We start from the raw sequence: 16098 nt of genomic DNA, 5'->3' as shown, positions 1-16098 counted from the left end.
TTGAAAACCATCTCTGGAATAGAATGTGGTCAGAGTTTTTTTTATGGAGATTTAAATTTTTTTTCACCTATTTTGTAGCAATCCCCTTTCTATTCATTTCTAGACCCTTCAGCAATGCAGATCTGAAGGCCAAAGCTAGGGCTCGAGGTAGAGTAACACACCACCCTTGTTTGTTGAACTGAGGTGTTCCCTGCACATGGGACCTGCAGTGCTGAAACTAAGAGAATCTCGGGACAGATCGGAACAGTTGGTCAACCCAGATGTCTAACACATGGCTCTGGTGGAAAATGGCTGTCATGTTGATGAATTAAAATAGAAATGTTGATTGAATTAAACAATGACAACAACCCTCAAGGTTTGGGTTGACAATAAGGGTGAATCTAACTCTTGGAAAATCTGTATCCACATATATGTGTTTGCCCATATCAACCTTAAAAAAAAAACAACTAAGATTCACAGCTAAGAACAAGCACCATTTTTGAAATATTATATGTCATAGCCTGCCCTTGCCATTCTCCAGTGTCACCAGCAAACTCCTGCACGATGTCTCTGATGATCACAGCTTTGATGACTTCGTTATTGAGGTGACCACTGGACCTCATTGAATCTTTCTCAGCAAGTCAGCACGTATGGAAATTATACGATCCAAGATTCCCAAAGCATCATAAAGCTCTCTTACTTCAAATTCTGCCTTTTGTAGAACTCCCCTTCCCCGCCTCCACAAGAGACAGCATAGACTATTCATTCAGGAATAGACAAATATTAGGAAGTTTAACTTGAATCTCCCAGGGGAAAGGATTGGAATGGATAATGCCTTGGAGTCTTATCCAGCACCAAGAACTTGGTGCTTTCTGACCTTCCAGTTGTAGAGCATAAACGACTTAGTGATGTAAGTGGCTGTATCCATAGCAAAGTCAGCCTGAGAAAACAGGAATACTAAAGGTCCGAGGCCCTCATCCCTTACATTTCTATGGCCTCCATAGAGATTTTTGCTCTCTAAGCCATGGGCACTAAGCAGAGGACTGTAAGTGTACCTGAAAGCAATAAATTAGCTCTTTCCAGAATAGACATTTGACTTTTAGAGTTGATGGTGATTTGTGTATGTATATATATATGTATGTATGTATGTATGTATGTATTTGTCCCCTATCTTCCAAACTGTCCTAGTTGATAGGTACAAAGGATTCTCTTTCAATTTTTCATCCTTTTTTTTTTTTTAGTCCACAAAAAGATTGAGCACTAACAGGGTAGGATCTGGGTTTCTGACAAGGGTAGGTATTGGATAGAATTGTGAATTATTTTCTTATTCTCCTCAATCTTTTTTGGGGGTTCTTTACTTGTAGGACTCCCAATCATGATTTTATTTTAAGACCAGCCTCATTTCATCTTTGAACTTCTGCTTTGTTTTTGTGAATCAAACAAGTTGTAGCAGAAATGAAAGCAGGTCAAATCATGATGTTGTCATTTAAACTGAATTTTTTATTCTTTTCTGAAGAGAAATTAGAGAGTAAGTATAAATGAGATCCAAATGACTACTCCAGGTACAGGGTTTCTTTGGGACAGTAGAAAGGTCTGGAAACTAGATGGAAGGTCTGAAAACAGCTTTGTGAATGTACTAAATGCCTTTGAATTGTACACTTTAAGATGGTAAATACTATGTGAATTTTCCAATTAAAAAATATAAATTGAACTTCAAGGGATTTTTTTTGAAGAGACTGTTTCTCCTTATCTTAAAATTTTGGAAGAAAATTTTGTTTTTTAAGTAAAACAATTTAAAACAGTGGACTTTCTTCCACCTCTCTTGGGATAGAGATTTTGTCATTGAAGCTGGAAAGTTTTTTAATATCCTATAGTAGCAGATCACAATTGAATATGATAACATGGAAAGATGTGGTAACTTTAACGAAATGTGAGCATGAAAACAAATTTCATATAAAGAAATGTTTTTAGGAAAATATCTCCTTAGATAGACTCCAGGGCTGTCACCTGATCAAAGTCTGATGGCAATTCTCTTAAGGGATGACTCTACTGGGTTTCTACATACAATCTTTGGTTTAATGATGAAACGTTAAGGTTTTTTATTCCTTCTAGATTCAGAGACAACAATTTTGACCTTTCTACAGAGATGTAACTAGGCAACCAGTATAGCACTTAGCCAGTGCTTAGCATCCAAACTTCATAGCCATTGCGTCATTTTGAAAAAATACTATTTAAATCTGTCCTTTGGCTTTGGCCTATGCTGCTATATAACCTTTAATTTCGTAGAAAATATCATGCAAACCCCCAGATATAAAATAGCATGGATCCTAGAAGCCCAGCATCCTCTACTATTTGCAGGGAAGTGAGCTTCCAAGAACAGTGGCAAGAGCTGTGAGGCAGCCACATGCACCGTGCTTTATAATCGGGAATTAAGAAAGGAGGTTTTATTGTTAGTGTGTGAAGGTGTAAGAATTTAAAACCATCACGCTCAGCAGGTGGTAATGAGCATTCCTAACAAAATAATTAATGGAAAACACACATTCACAGAGATGAAAGCTGGCTTTTATTCTAGTGAAGTTGATTTTTCTTTGCTGGATAGGTAGTAACTAGAAATACCCAGTATGATCAACAAACAAGAATGTATTGAAAGTTTTTGATGTTAGACACTATACTGGGTATGTACTATTATTTTCTCTGATAACCATGCTTTTAATTGTTTATTATGAATTTATGTGTAAGATTTTAAAAATTCAGGTATTAGACATGGGAATAAATGGAAACCAGAAGTTTCTTTCCAAACACCAACTTCTAGCCCCACTCCCTAGAGGTAACCACTGTTAATGGTTTTTTATGTGTTTCAGAAATTTTTTATCTCCTGGTTAATCCGTATTGGAAAAGTGACTATGATAAAGGCCATTAAACCATCTGTCCCTGCCCTAACTGTTTTTGCTCAGTGGATAGAGCATCGGCCTGCGGACTGAAAGGTCCCGGGTTCCATTCCGGTCAAGGGCATGTACCTTGGTTGCGGGCACATCCCCAGTTAGGAGGTGTGCAAGAGGCAGCTGATTGATGTTTCTCTCCCATCAATGTTTCTAACTCTCTATCCCTCTCCCTTCCTCTCTGTAAAAAATCAATAAAAAAAAATATATATTTTTTAAATAAACCATCTGTTCCTGAGCTTCTCTTCTGAACGACATCTTTTAATTTGAAACTCTCCGGGAGACTTCTTTTGGAAATGTGTCTTTTAAAACTGAAAAAGTAAAAATGTCAGAACCAACATGATGCTTTCAGAGGGCTGGTGGTAGAGAGAGCCGTAACTGCAGAATGGCAATGTGGAATGTTGGTCTCCCTAGAATTTGCATGCAGAACTTAAGGAATAAACCTTAAGGTCGTGCTTTATGATTTTCCAAGGCATCCGGAGCACATTATCTGCCTTTATCCTTTTGATGACCCTGTGACGCAGCAACTGTTTACTTGACTTCACGGAGGAGGAAGCTGTGGTTCCAGGAGGTTAAGTAGCTTGCCCACAAGCACAGCTGAAGAGTGACAGGCTCAGGACTAGAACATGAGCCTTTTCCAGGTTGTACTCCCGCAATCCACGCTGGTAACTGCGGGAAGCGCCAGGCGCAGGAACACGCTGTGGCTCCAGCAGTGACCAGCTGCGAAGTAAAGGGGAACCACGCTGGGCTTGCAGTCCAAAGATCGCTTATGCAGTGGTTCTGATTCTGTCCCCTGGGCAGATTGTTTAATGAATACATGCAAATTAGGGTGGCTGGCTCTCTCCCCACAACTTCCTCACCGGCTGTGTCTATTCCTGTTTTGTTTGTTTGTTTGGGTAATACTGGCCACAGGGGCGGGGACTTGACCCAGGCCGGGGAAGCCCCGACCACAGGAGCTGGTTCAAAGGGTAGACAATAGGTTCTTCCGCTGGAATTTTCCAACTCAAGTTGAGGGAAGAGAGGTTCCAAGACAGTAAGAAGCACGTAAGGCCATGTTTCAGTCTGTTGGGAGAATGAAATCCAATGCGCAGAGGGGAAGAGAGACAGAAAGACAGATAGATAAAAGCAGAGAACATAGTAACAGAGTCCATGAATCCAGTTGATGTGAGCCAATACATTTCCATATTTTTGCTTAAGCTAATTTAAGTTGCAACTAAAAGAGTCTTGACTAATATCTCCAGGCCTTTGTTTCCTTGTCTGTAAAATGGGCGGGGGGGAGGGGGCGGGTTTATAATATTTGCCCTGACTACCTCTGAACTACAGTAGTCCCCACTTATCCACAGGGGACACATTCCAAGACCCCCAGTGGATGCCTGAAACCTCGGATAGTACCGAACACTATATACACAATTTTTCCTTATACATATGATAAAGTTTTTGAATTAGGCACAGTAAGAGATTAACAACAATAACTAATCATAAAATAGAACAATTATAACAGAATACTGTAATAAATGTTATGTGAATGTGTTCTCCCCCTCAGAATATCTTTATACTAACCCTTCTTGGGATGATATGAAGTGAGACTATGCCTGTGTGATGAGATGAAGTGAGGTAAATGACATAGGCATTGTGACATTGAGCTAGGCTACCGTACGGGTTACTTGAACACAAGCCCTGTGATACCATGACAGTCTGATCTGATAACTGAGACAGCTACTAAGTGACTAAGGCGTGGGTAGGTATACAGTGAGGCTACTCTGAACAAAGGAATGATTCAGGTCCCGGGTGGGATGGAGCTGGCTGGCATGAGATTTCATCATATTACTCAGAACAGTATGCAATTTAAAATTTATGAATTGTTTACTTCTGGAATTTTCCATTTAATATTTTTAGATTGCAGTTGACTGGGAGTAACTGAAACTGTGGAAAGCAAAACTGGATTGGGGTGGAGGGGGCTGCTGTATTGTAAAGAGCAGTTGAAATAATAAATAGGAGAGCACTTTGTAAATTGTAAAATGCTGGATAAATACAAGATAGTATTATTCATTGATATGTTCCATTGAGTTAGGAAAAGTTGAAAGAATGAAATTAACACTCATTTTGAAAATATGGAGAGCCTTGTTAGAGCCATCTGGTGCTATGCAGAATTAAATGGAAGCTGCCAGAATTCCCTAGATTTCCTTTTGAAATACTCTTAAGTTCTTACAGATACTCATAATGAATACAAGCATGACTCTTACCTTGCTGACTCAAGTTAATTCAATGAATTTCTCTTTTCTGTCTGTGGCCTAATCTAAGGCAAACACACACACATACACACCAAACAAAAATAAACAAAGCACCATATTAATATTTTAGTATTTCAGCTTTTTTACTTAAAATTACATATTCATGCTAAATGACATTTGGCTTCATCAGAGAAAAGTCATCAAAGAAAATAAAACAAAGTAGCTATTCTAGTTATACTTCATTTGGGAATGATATAGTTGGGGTGATTCTGGGGATGGGAGGTTAGTTGTTTTAAGCTTAGATGGGATCAAGATCCATTGTTTTCATTAAAGGACCTGTATCTTTTTAAAAATATATTTTTTATTGGCTTCATAGAGGAAAGGAAAGGGAAAGAGAGCTAGAAACATCAATGATGAGAGAGAATCATTGATCAGCTGCTTCCTGCATGCCCCCTACCAGGGATCAAGCCTGCAACCTGGGCATGTGCCCTGACCAGAATCAAACCATGGCCTCCTGATTCATAGGTCAATATTCAACCACTGAGCCATGACAGCCAGGCTCTATATCTTTGACACAAGCTCTAAGAAATCAAAACCTACTTGAGATCATAGTATATTCATGAACAGGGAGCATCAGTCACTTTCATAGCATTTGTACTACATATGAATACCTCTCCGTGAAGGAAAACAGGTAGTACCTCTGATACCTGTTCTTTCTCGTAGATTTGCCACTAGGCAGTTTTTGTTGTAGCAAACGTCTCTTTCTTCACATTTGGTAATTGAAACCCCCAAAGTGGGTTTAGAATCTCAATCTAAGTAGAATAGCATATGGAGAAAGTTTGAAATATGATCACCTTGGAAATACGATTTGTAAGCATGAGGAAGCATGACATAGCAACCTGAACATGTTTCACATCTCTTACATTTTAAATCTGAGAGACGTATCCATTACCTTTCCTGTTCCTGTAAATCCATGTGAATATGCCTTCGAGCTACACAGTGGCCAGTGCAGTAAGGTTGAGTCACTGCTGTTTGACCACACTTTACCTAACCATTGTTTATCTTTGTCAGGGTGTGACATGAACCCCATAAATGTCAGTGTTTTCATATCAACTGACGGCTTGGGGTAAGTTCATTTTCTGAATGGCCCTCAGAAAATGTCAGCAGCATTGGAAACAATTGGCAACTTCAAATTGATTGATTTTAGCAGCGCTTAATAAAGAGAATGCTTACAAACACAAGGGGAAAGTAAAGGGGAAGTGCAAGTGAGTGCTTGTCTCTAGGGCTCCTTTACCACCAGCTGGCCTGAAGGGACGAGGCCTGGGAGGAGAGGGCCTCCTGAGTGGAGCTGCAGCCTCCAGGAAAAGGGGAGAGCTGGATTATAGGACACTTCAGGCAGGGATCCCAGAAAACAACTACCCTGAAATGATTCTCCTCTCTCCTTCCCATTTGCTTGTGTTCCCATTGACCAAACCCAATGGGAAGACAAGGAACAAGGTAGCCTGCTGCTGAGTCCATACTGTTTAGTCTCCTAGGGCGTAGAACTGGGTGGAGCAGAATGGGGCCTGAATCTGGAAGGGCAAGTGGAACATACAATATCCAGCACAGTTAACCTTCATTATGAAAGTCTTGCGTGAAAGAAATGGCACCCTTTCCTTCCCCAAATCTAACTCTCTTGCAAAAAGAAATTGTTTTAACCAACTTTCACTTTTTAGTTAATTTTACTTAATCCAAATCATAGCTCACGTTCAAATGGGCCTCAATACAATGGTAGCATTTGGGTGGAGTTCAGTTGTTTATGAAAAATAACCTGGAGGAGGGAAATCACCCTCATGCTTGACCTATTCAGAGATTAGCTGACAGCTTCAGCTTAAGTTCAAGCCTGGTGAAAGGATCAGCAAAAAGTAGATACAACTCTGAATAGTCCACATCCTTGGGTCTCCTATAATCAAAGGAGTGACTATTGTTCCAAAGGAGTACAATGCCCAGCTAGTGGGTTGAATGGCCAGTTTTTTTGTGTGTTTTTTTTTTGTTTGTTTGTTTTCTTTTTGGTTTTGTCCAGCTTGCTTTTCATCTCAGATTAACTATTGTCAGTCCTTTGACCCATGGACCAGGGTAACTTGCCTTGATCTAATCCAGATTAACCACTCTGACCCGCTGAAGGTGATTAAATCAACTGAATCAAATAAATAGCCATAATTGGAGAGGTATTTGTGGCAGCATATGATGACGGGCAAAAGAAAACAAATTTGGAATGCCACATCCTAAATTGTGAACCTATTCTATGGCCCCAGAAAATCCCCTGACTTTGGAAATCCTGGGGTTTCAGACCCAGGGACTTCAGACCCAGGGATTTCAGACAAAGGAGTTGGGTCTGAAATAGGAACTGTGAGAGGCAGTGTGGTATAGTGAAAAGAACATGGATTTGGTTGTTAATAAGAGGTCTCAGCTTAATACGGACTGTAGCCACCTTGGCGAATTACTGAACTACCTCAATCTCAGGTCTCCTCATGTGCAAAATGACAATACTTTGACTTGTTATAAAATTAATTGAAACCTTATATGCAAAATGAAGGCAGTGGTTTTCACACAGTAGTCACACAGAATTTGAAAGTGGTGATAGATACACAACTCTGTAAGTATTCTAAAAATTCCTCTGACTCATGTTTGCAACGTGGACAAACCTTGAAAAGATTATACCTAATGAAAGAAACCACACACAACAGTCCACATTATTATTTGATTTCTTGAAATGTCCAAGGTAGGCAAATCCATAGAGACAGAAAGTAGATTACTGGTCAAGCACTTTTGGAGGGGGTATGCTCACTTTTTAAGTAATGTTTCTTAACAGCTTTATTGGGCTATAATTAACATGAGATATTATTGACATACAGTAAATGATACATATTTAAAGTTGATGTATTTTGAATGCATAAACCCATAAAACTATTGCCACAATCAAGATAATGAACATACCCATCCAAGTTCCCTCTTGTCCAATAACCAGATCTCCTTCCCAACCTCACCTTGGGCAACCGATCTGCTTTGTCACTTTAGAAAAATTTGCATTTTCTAGAATTTTATATAAATTCAGTCATATATTGTATTATAAAATTCTAGAAGAAAATGGCTTGTCTTTGCTCAGCATAATTACATGGAGGCACATGTAATTTATTTCTTTTATTACTGGGTAGTGGTCTGTTGGATGGGTGTATCACAATCTGTCTATCTGTTCACCTTTTAGAATAAATTGCTCAATTATGTCTTAATTCTGTTTCTCTTCCTCTTTTCTTATTAATAGTATGAGAAAAAAATTCACATATTTCATGTTACCAGAGCTGACATTTCCATTAACACCCTTCAGGAGTAGCACAATGTACAAGAATTGGGTATAAATGCAGATATAAAAATAATTGTGTTTATTAATCTCTGGCTTAGGCTTCCTAGGTTTCTTTTGTTCTCTACTATAAACAAGCAAGCTGGAGGCCACACCTCAAATGCCCATCGCCCGATGAATGAATGAAATTATGGTGAATCTCTATGATAAAATATTATTTGCCATAAAAATGAAATATTGACTCATGCTTGAAATACTGACTCATGTTTGCAACGTGGACAAACCTTGAAAAGATTATACCTAATGAAAGAAACCACACACAACAGTCCACATTATTATTTGATTTCTTGAAATGTCCAAGGTAGGCAAATCCATAGAGACAGAAAGTAGATTACTGGTTGCAGGGGATACTGGATAGGGGGCTGGAGGGTAGAGAAGTGGGGGGTGGGGAATGACTGCTAATGAGTACGATTTTCTCTTGAAAATGTTGTGGAATTTGAAAGTGGTGATAGATCCACAACTCTGTAAGTATTCTAAAAATTCCTGAATTGTATACTTTAAAAGAGTGAATTTTATAGTGTGCGTACTCTATTTCAACAAGGCTATTACTTTTAAAAAAGCAATCTGTGAGACTTGGCTTGGATAAAAATATTCAAGAGCAGCAGTAAATTTAGTTTCTCTCTTTTTGTTTGCTAAAGGGAAAACTTACAGCTGTTTACCTCATTGCTTTGCTGCCCCTGCATTTCCAGGTCTTGAGCACAAAGTGGAACCTGCTAGCGTTAGGAAGTACGAAAGTCACATCTGCAGTGAGTGGTATTTTGGGAGCTAGTTTAGTATCATGTTATTTTGACTTACTTGAGATGATAAAGGGCCTGTAGCTACCTTGACTTTTTGTCTTTTCCTTTCCTTTTAAAAATAACACGTATTCAGATTATCTAATCGCCCCTTCCTCCAGCTTTAGTTAGTTCAACTAGATACAGGATATCCTGTCAGTAAAGCATCTTAGCTAAATCAGATTATTTACTAAATCCTAGCAGCAGTAGAGTTAAGTACAGAAGTTCAGATACTCAAAATAATCCTTGGAAAGGAAAAGAAGCCAGCAGCTCCGGATTAGTAGTGGTTTCACACAGCTGTGGGGGGGTGGGAACAAGGATAGACTTCCTCCCTTTCTAATGTCTTCCTTCAACTGGTGAAACACGGCCCTGTTCAGAATGCTCCTAGCTGCTGAATCAGGACCCGCCTTGTCATATCTGGAAATGGAGCTCCACCTGGTCTATTCCCAAGAAATCCATGTTTCCTGGGGCTCAGGTTTTGTCATTGGGAAAAGGCTGCTCTCCTTCCCCGCCCCTTGCCCTGCTCTTGAAAATCTTACTAGCCAGAGTTTGAGTTTGGGTGTCCTTTAGTTGAAATCATAAAGTGAATAAAAGGTATTAACCTAGAGTGAGAGCAAACTCTATGTAATGCTACTCAGAAATATTACCTTTGATTTTTGCCAAGGTGACTTGACAATTTTTATGTCGGTATGTGTGTTTATCTTGGGTTTTCTGTTATGTTGTCTACAGCTCCTGGTGCACTATAAAAATGCATTACAGAACTTTCTGTTTTATCCCGGCCCTGGAAGAACATGGCTCCGAGGGATGTTCCTTTGAGTATTCCTCTAGAAGTACATCTATTCATTTATATGTCAAGCATCTACAATGCAGAGTATATCTGGAAGATGGTTAAGGGGCTTCTCCTGTAATAGGATGGGCTTTGTAGGCACAAGTCAACATTGACCTACATTCTTTCTGTGTATGTGCGTGTGCATATGTGCATGTGTAAAATTTGCTATACATACATTCATGTACACACACTTAAAGACTATTAATTAAACAAACACACATATATTCCTTGTTTTTTACCCCCAGTTTTATCGATCAGTATTACTTAAAAATTGTTTTTAATTAAATTTTTTGTTTAATATCCTATATAATAATAGACAAATATGCAAATTGACCATACCTCTGACACATCCACAAGCCACGCCCACCATCCAATCAGAGCGAGTATGCAAATTAACCCAAACCAAGATGGCTACAGCCACAGAGAGCAAGGTTTCCTAGGTAACAGAGGAAGCCAAGCTTTCTGCCAGCCGTTGCAGGTCTAAGCCTCCACTCAAGCTACAAAGTTTCAATTATAGAAGGTAAACAAATTCAAACAAATGGCGGCAGAATGGAGCTTGAGAGAGCAGGCCAGGGTTGCCGCCGGCAACAGGGGAAGCAAAGCTTTCCACACACCCTGGCCAGGCCCACCCGCTTAAGGCAACAAAGTTTCAATTATAACCCCAACACAAATGCCTGCGGGCCTGGGAGGGAGCCCCAGGCTTGGCTCTGCTCCAGGCTACAAAGTTTCAATTGTAGAAGGAAAATAAATTCCAGATACCAGGGCCTCCACTTGCGTTGCCAGGGGGCGTGGCCCACCTGCAAACCACCACAGGCCCCTCGCTCAGGCCGACCCACGCCCCAAGGGTACCCCACCCTGATCCGGGACACCCTTCAGGGCAAACCAGCTGGCCCCCACCCATGCACCAGACCTCTATCCTATCTAATAAAAGAGAACTATGCAGATTGATCATCACTGCAACACACAATATAGCTGCCCCCATGTGGTCAAAGATCCTGCCCCCATGTGGACACAAGATGGCCACCACAAGATGGCCAGCAGGAGAGGGCAGTTGGGAGGCACCTGACCTGCAAGGGAGGGCAGTTGAGAGGGACCAAGCCTGCAAGGGAGGGCAGTTGGAGGTGATCAACCCTGCAGGAGAGGGCAGTTAGGGGTGACCAGGCTGGCCGAGGAGGGAAGTTGGGGGCAAACAGACTGGCAGCGGAGTGGTTATGGGGTGATCAGGCTGGCAGGCAGAAGCAGTTAGGGGCAATCAGGAAGGCAGGCAGGCAAGCAGTTGGGAGCCAGCAGTCCTGGATTGTGAGAGGGATGTCCGACTGCCCGTTTAGGCCCGATCCCTGGGATCGGGCCTAAACGGGCAGTCGGACATCCCTCAAGGGGTCCCAGATTGGAGAGGGTACAGGCTGGGCTGAGGGACAACCCCCCTCCGTGCACGAATTTCGTGCACCGGGCCTCTAGTAGTTGATATAAAATCCTATTTTGGTTATATTAGTTTCAGGTGTACAATATAGTGATTCAACATTTTTGTACCTTACACTGTAATCATCCCACTGATTCTAGCAATCATCTGAAACCATGTGAGCTTATCACAGTATTATTGACTATGTTCCCCTTCCCCTATCACCCAATTCATGAATGAATAAAGAAGATATAGGATATTTGTATGTATATACAGTGGAATATTACACAGCAATAAAAAAGAATGAAATCTTGCCATTTGCGACAACATGGGTGGCTCTAGAAGGTATCATGCTAACTGAAATAAGTCAGAGAAAGAAAATACTGTATGGTTTCACTTATGTGTGAAATCTAAAGACAAAACAAGCAAACAAATCAAAAACAGTCTCATAGAAACAATGATCAGTATCACTTTTAAAAACTTCTGTTTGCCTTCCCCTAACCCTTCTTCCTTTCTTCTCCTTCCTAGAAAGGAGATTTTTAATTTTTCATTCTCCTACTTTTTCTTATATTGCTCAATGTGGCTGTTTTTGAAATGGAATAATGCTTTTTCTCTGGTTTGAATTTTTACCTAACATTATGTTTTGAGATTCATCCAGATGGATATGTGTAGTTATTGGTCCCTCATTTTTACCATTATCTAGTATTAATCATTACATCAGTATTATTCTTCCACTGTGTGAAATATACCACACTTTACCCATTCTGTCCATTTGTGGCATTGTGGTTGCATGCAGCTTTTGTATATCATGAAAATGCTGCTCTGGTAGTGGTGTATATGTCTTCTATTCCTCATCCAGGAGTTTTTCTAAGATATATACTTGGGAGTTCAGTTGCAAGGTCATTGAATATGCATTGTTCAACTTTATTTGGTAATGCCAAGTTATTTTAAAGTGGTTACAGCAATTTACTCTTCATTAGCAGTGTAAAAGTATTCCTATTACTCCACTTGTCAAAAATACTCTCTGAATTTTTATTTTCACTTGTCAATAATGTTCTCTGAATTTCAATTTTGTTTTCTATGTTACGAAATTCCTTTTGTAAATAACAAAAATTGGTTTGATTTTTATTTTGAACTATCTTGGTTCAAGGGACTAGGAAAGAAATTGGTTTTTGTTTACTGCATTTGATAACATTAAATGGACTACTGCTATAGATTTCATCCCCTAAACATATGTTATCAAGTAATATCTGCAGGGAAAGTCTCATTTCTTTTACATTCTTAAAATTTTTAATGTCTTAAATATTTTTAATTTGCAATTTTTTTTTTAGTTTTATTTTTTTAATCTTTATTGTCACAGCACAAGTGTCCATCAGTAGATGAATGGATAAAAAAGCTGTGGTACATTTACACCATGGAATACTATCCTATATAATAAAGCAGTAATATGCAAATTGACCATCACGCCCTTGCACAAGATGGCCACCCTCATGTGGTCACAAGATGGCCGCCACAAGATAGCTGGCAGGGGAGGGCAGTTGTGGGCGATCAGGCCAGCAGGGGAGGGCAGTTAGGGGCAACCAGGCCGGCATCAATCAGGCTGGCAGGGGAGTGATTAGGGGTGATCAGGCAGGCAGGCAGAAGCGGTTAGGGGCTATCAGGCAGGCAGGTAGGCGAGCGGTTGGGAGCCAACAGTTCCAGATTGTGAGAGGGATGTCTGACTGCCTGTTTAGGCCAGCAGTCAGACATCCCCCAAGGGGTCCCAGATTGGAGAGGCTGGGCTGAGGGACACCCCCACCCCCACAGTGCATGAATTTCATGCACTGGGTCCCTGGTGCAGCTATAAAAAGGAAGGATCTCTTACCCTTTGAGACAGCATGGATGGACCTGGAGATTATTATGCTAAGCAAAATAAGCCAATCAGAGAAAGACAAATAATTTGCAAAATTTTTAACGAGTAAAACAGTACAACGATGTATGAAGTTTATCTCCCTATTTTTTCCTTATCTCTCCCCTCCCCCAAGTAACCAGTATTAATGCTCTGGGGTATATCATTCTATTTTTTTTTTCATGCTCATAAACATATAATAAACTTATATTAGATTGAGACTTATAAGATTGCCATTTTATTAGCTTCAAAACAGTTGAATATCAGCAATTTTGTCTAGTTCAATTATACACATATCAGCAGTTTCAGATAGTCCAATAACACTGCATGCATATCACATCTTTGAGGATTTTAAAAAATACAAGCATTATCATGCAACTATGTTTTACATGCAAATGTCACAGACATTAATCCAGCTCATTGTGTGGATCTAACTCACTTATGTTCATGATGCATAGTGTTCACTCCACTGTCCCCTACGGAGAGAAATTCACATGGTTTTCCTTGTTTGTGGTGTGTTTCATATAATTAGCCTGTCCCTATATACAAGCTTCACTCTGGTTGAATCCTAAAAGGGAGGATTCTTGAATCAAAGGCACATGTATCTTACATTTTAAAATATGTTGAGAGATTTCTTTCCAAAAAAGTTGTACCAGTTCAGGCTTTCATTAGCAAGTATGAAACTGCTTGTTTTTTATATTCTCATCATTCTGGTATTACTACTCTGCTGGGTGAAGAATAATATTCTATTTTAAAGTGCATTCCCTTGAATTTTAGTGAGATAGAGTATATTTTCATATATCTTTTTATTGTTCTTTTGTATCTCTTCTTCTGGGAGTGGTCTTCTCTTATTCTTTGCTCATTTTTCTAATAATATTATTTGACTCCTCAATTTGTAGGGAGCTCTGTTGAACAGAGGCTTATTTGAAGATAAAAACCTCAAGATATAAGGTAGATAAGGAATATCATTTATTGGAAAAATTTTATTATCAGTTTTAAAAAAATACAGTATTCATGTATTTACTTTTACTTTTTCTCCCTTTATTGATTTTTAGGGAGAGAGATAGAGAGATAGGAACAATGAGAGAGAAACATCATTGATCAGCTGCCTCCTACATGCCCCCTACTGGGAATCAAGCCCAAAACCCAGGCATGTGTCCTGACAGGGAATCGAGCCAGCAATCTCTTGATTCATGGGTTGATGCCCAACCACTGAGCCACACCAGCCAGGTCATGTATTTACTTTTAAAGACTAGAACATACAAGTAGAGTCATTTTTATCCTTGGAAACTAGCAGTGTAGGTAGCCTTCTTCATATTAAATCTCATAAAAATGCCAATGAAAATGTCTCAAACAAAGGTCTTTAATAACAATAACTTCAATATCCAAAACACAAGTCAAAGAAGAATTTTCAAAATAACCCCCTAAATTTTTAAATGATTATACAAGAATAAAAAATAATAATAAACTTTAAAATTGTCTGATATGTCCTGGCAAGGTAGCTTCACTTGGTTAGAGCATCGTCCCCATACACCAAGGTTGCAGGTTCGATCCCCAGTCAGGTTACATACAAGAATCAACCAATGAATGCATGGAAAAATAAACTTCAATGAACAACCAATTGCTGTTTCTCTCTCTCTCTAAAAAAAATAAAAATAAAATTGTCTGATATGGAACAACCAAAAGTCAGAATTGAAAAATGACTTAAATTTCTCTAAATGATAAGAAACAAGATCTAGGGCCACAAAACAAAGGCCACATAGTAAAAATGGCAATATCACAATTAAGAACATTTCTGCAAGTAGTAAAGAGTTTACAATGAGAACTGATAAATAGTTCATTAACAATGTGTGCTTATTAAGTACAGAATGAAATACAACATTACATGGCTTACGTAAAAGTGAGTAAATAATGGCAGACCAAAATGATTCATTTCTAGATGTGAGTACAGTGTTTTAACTTAGAAATAATAAGAGTACATGAGCCAATAGAAAAAAATAAATTTTAAATAATCAACAATTTAAAGTATAAAGTGTTAGCCTATCAGTGGAAACTAACATCTAGAGAAAGATGTAAAGACATTATTTATAACATTTTCAAATTTCAGTAAGGAAGAAATCTAAAAACATCTGGATGGAAAAGCCAGAGAACACTCAAAATACTGCTTTCAGATGTAGCCACAATTGAGACCATGATCTCCCCAAGGAAATGAAACATCTGCAGTTCTTTTTATGGAAAAAATTATCTAGGCAAGATGTCATTCATTTGGGAAAGCTAAAGAAATATGTTCACATATCCCACCAACCCTAAAGAATCTCTGATCTGACACTTTGGGTCCAAAACAGGAATTTCTTTATATTGTGGCTGATTTATCAACTCTCAAGATCGGAGATTAAAAACACTAGATAGGAAGGATCAATGCTTCTGATCACAGTCCCATTGCAGAATTACATTGTGATCTAAAACTTAAAAGGAAAAGAGGAAGGGGGCCTATATTTAGGGAGCAGCTACTATGTATTACATTTTTTTTTACAATAGCATTATTTCACTTAATCTTTAAAAACCCTGGTGGTCTGATCCCCTTGTTTCAGATGGGAAAACAGTCTCCGAGAGGTTAAGTAACTTGCTTTGTTAAGTAGTAGGGTAAGAATGTCTTTCTGACC

At 39.1% G+C, this 16098-nt stretch overlaps 1 protein-coding gene across 3 annotated transcripts in view; it reads left to right on the top strand.

The window, feature by feature from the left end:
* GNG2 (G protein subunit gamma 2) overlaps positions 1–16098 on the top strand; it is a 114243-nt gene that overhangs the window by 25317 nt on the left and 72828 nt on the right. Inside the window, exon 3 of one of the 3 annotated variants that reach the window (XR_008556098.1) lies at positions 521–1684. The exons of the other annotated variants lie outside the window; for them this stretch is intronic. The gene's annotated coding sequence lies outside the window, so the exon portion shown is untranslated. Of the gene's footprint in view, positions 1–520; positions 1685–16098 lie in introns of those variants that run through there. 3 annotated transcript variants of the gene reach the window in all.

Source organism: Eptesicus fuscus, chromosome 5, assembly GCF_027574615.1.
Source record: "Eptesicus fuscus isolate TK198812 chromosome 5, DD_ASM_mEF_20220401, whole genome shotgun sequence".
Taxonomy (NCBI): domain Eukaryota; kingdom Metazoa; phylum Chordata; class Mammalia; order Chiroptera; family Vespertilionidae; genus Eptesicus; species Eptesicus fuscus.
This window is presented reverse-complemented; position numbering and strand designations above follow the sequence as displayed.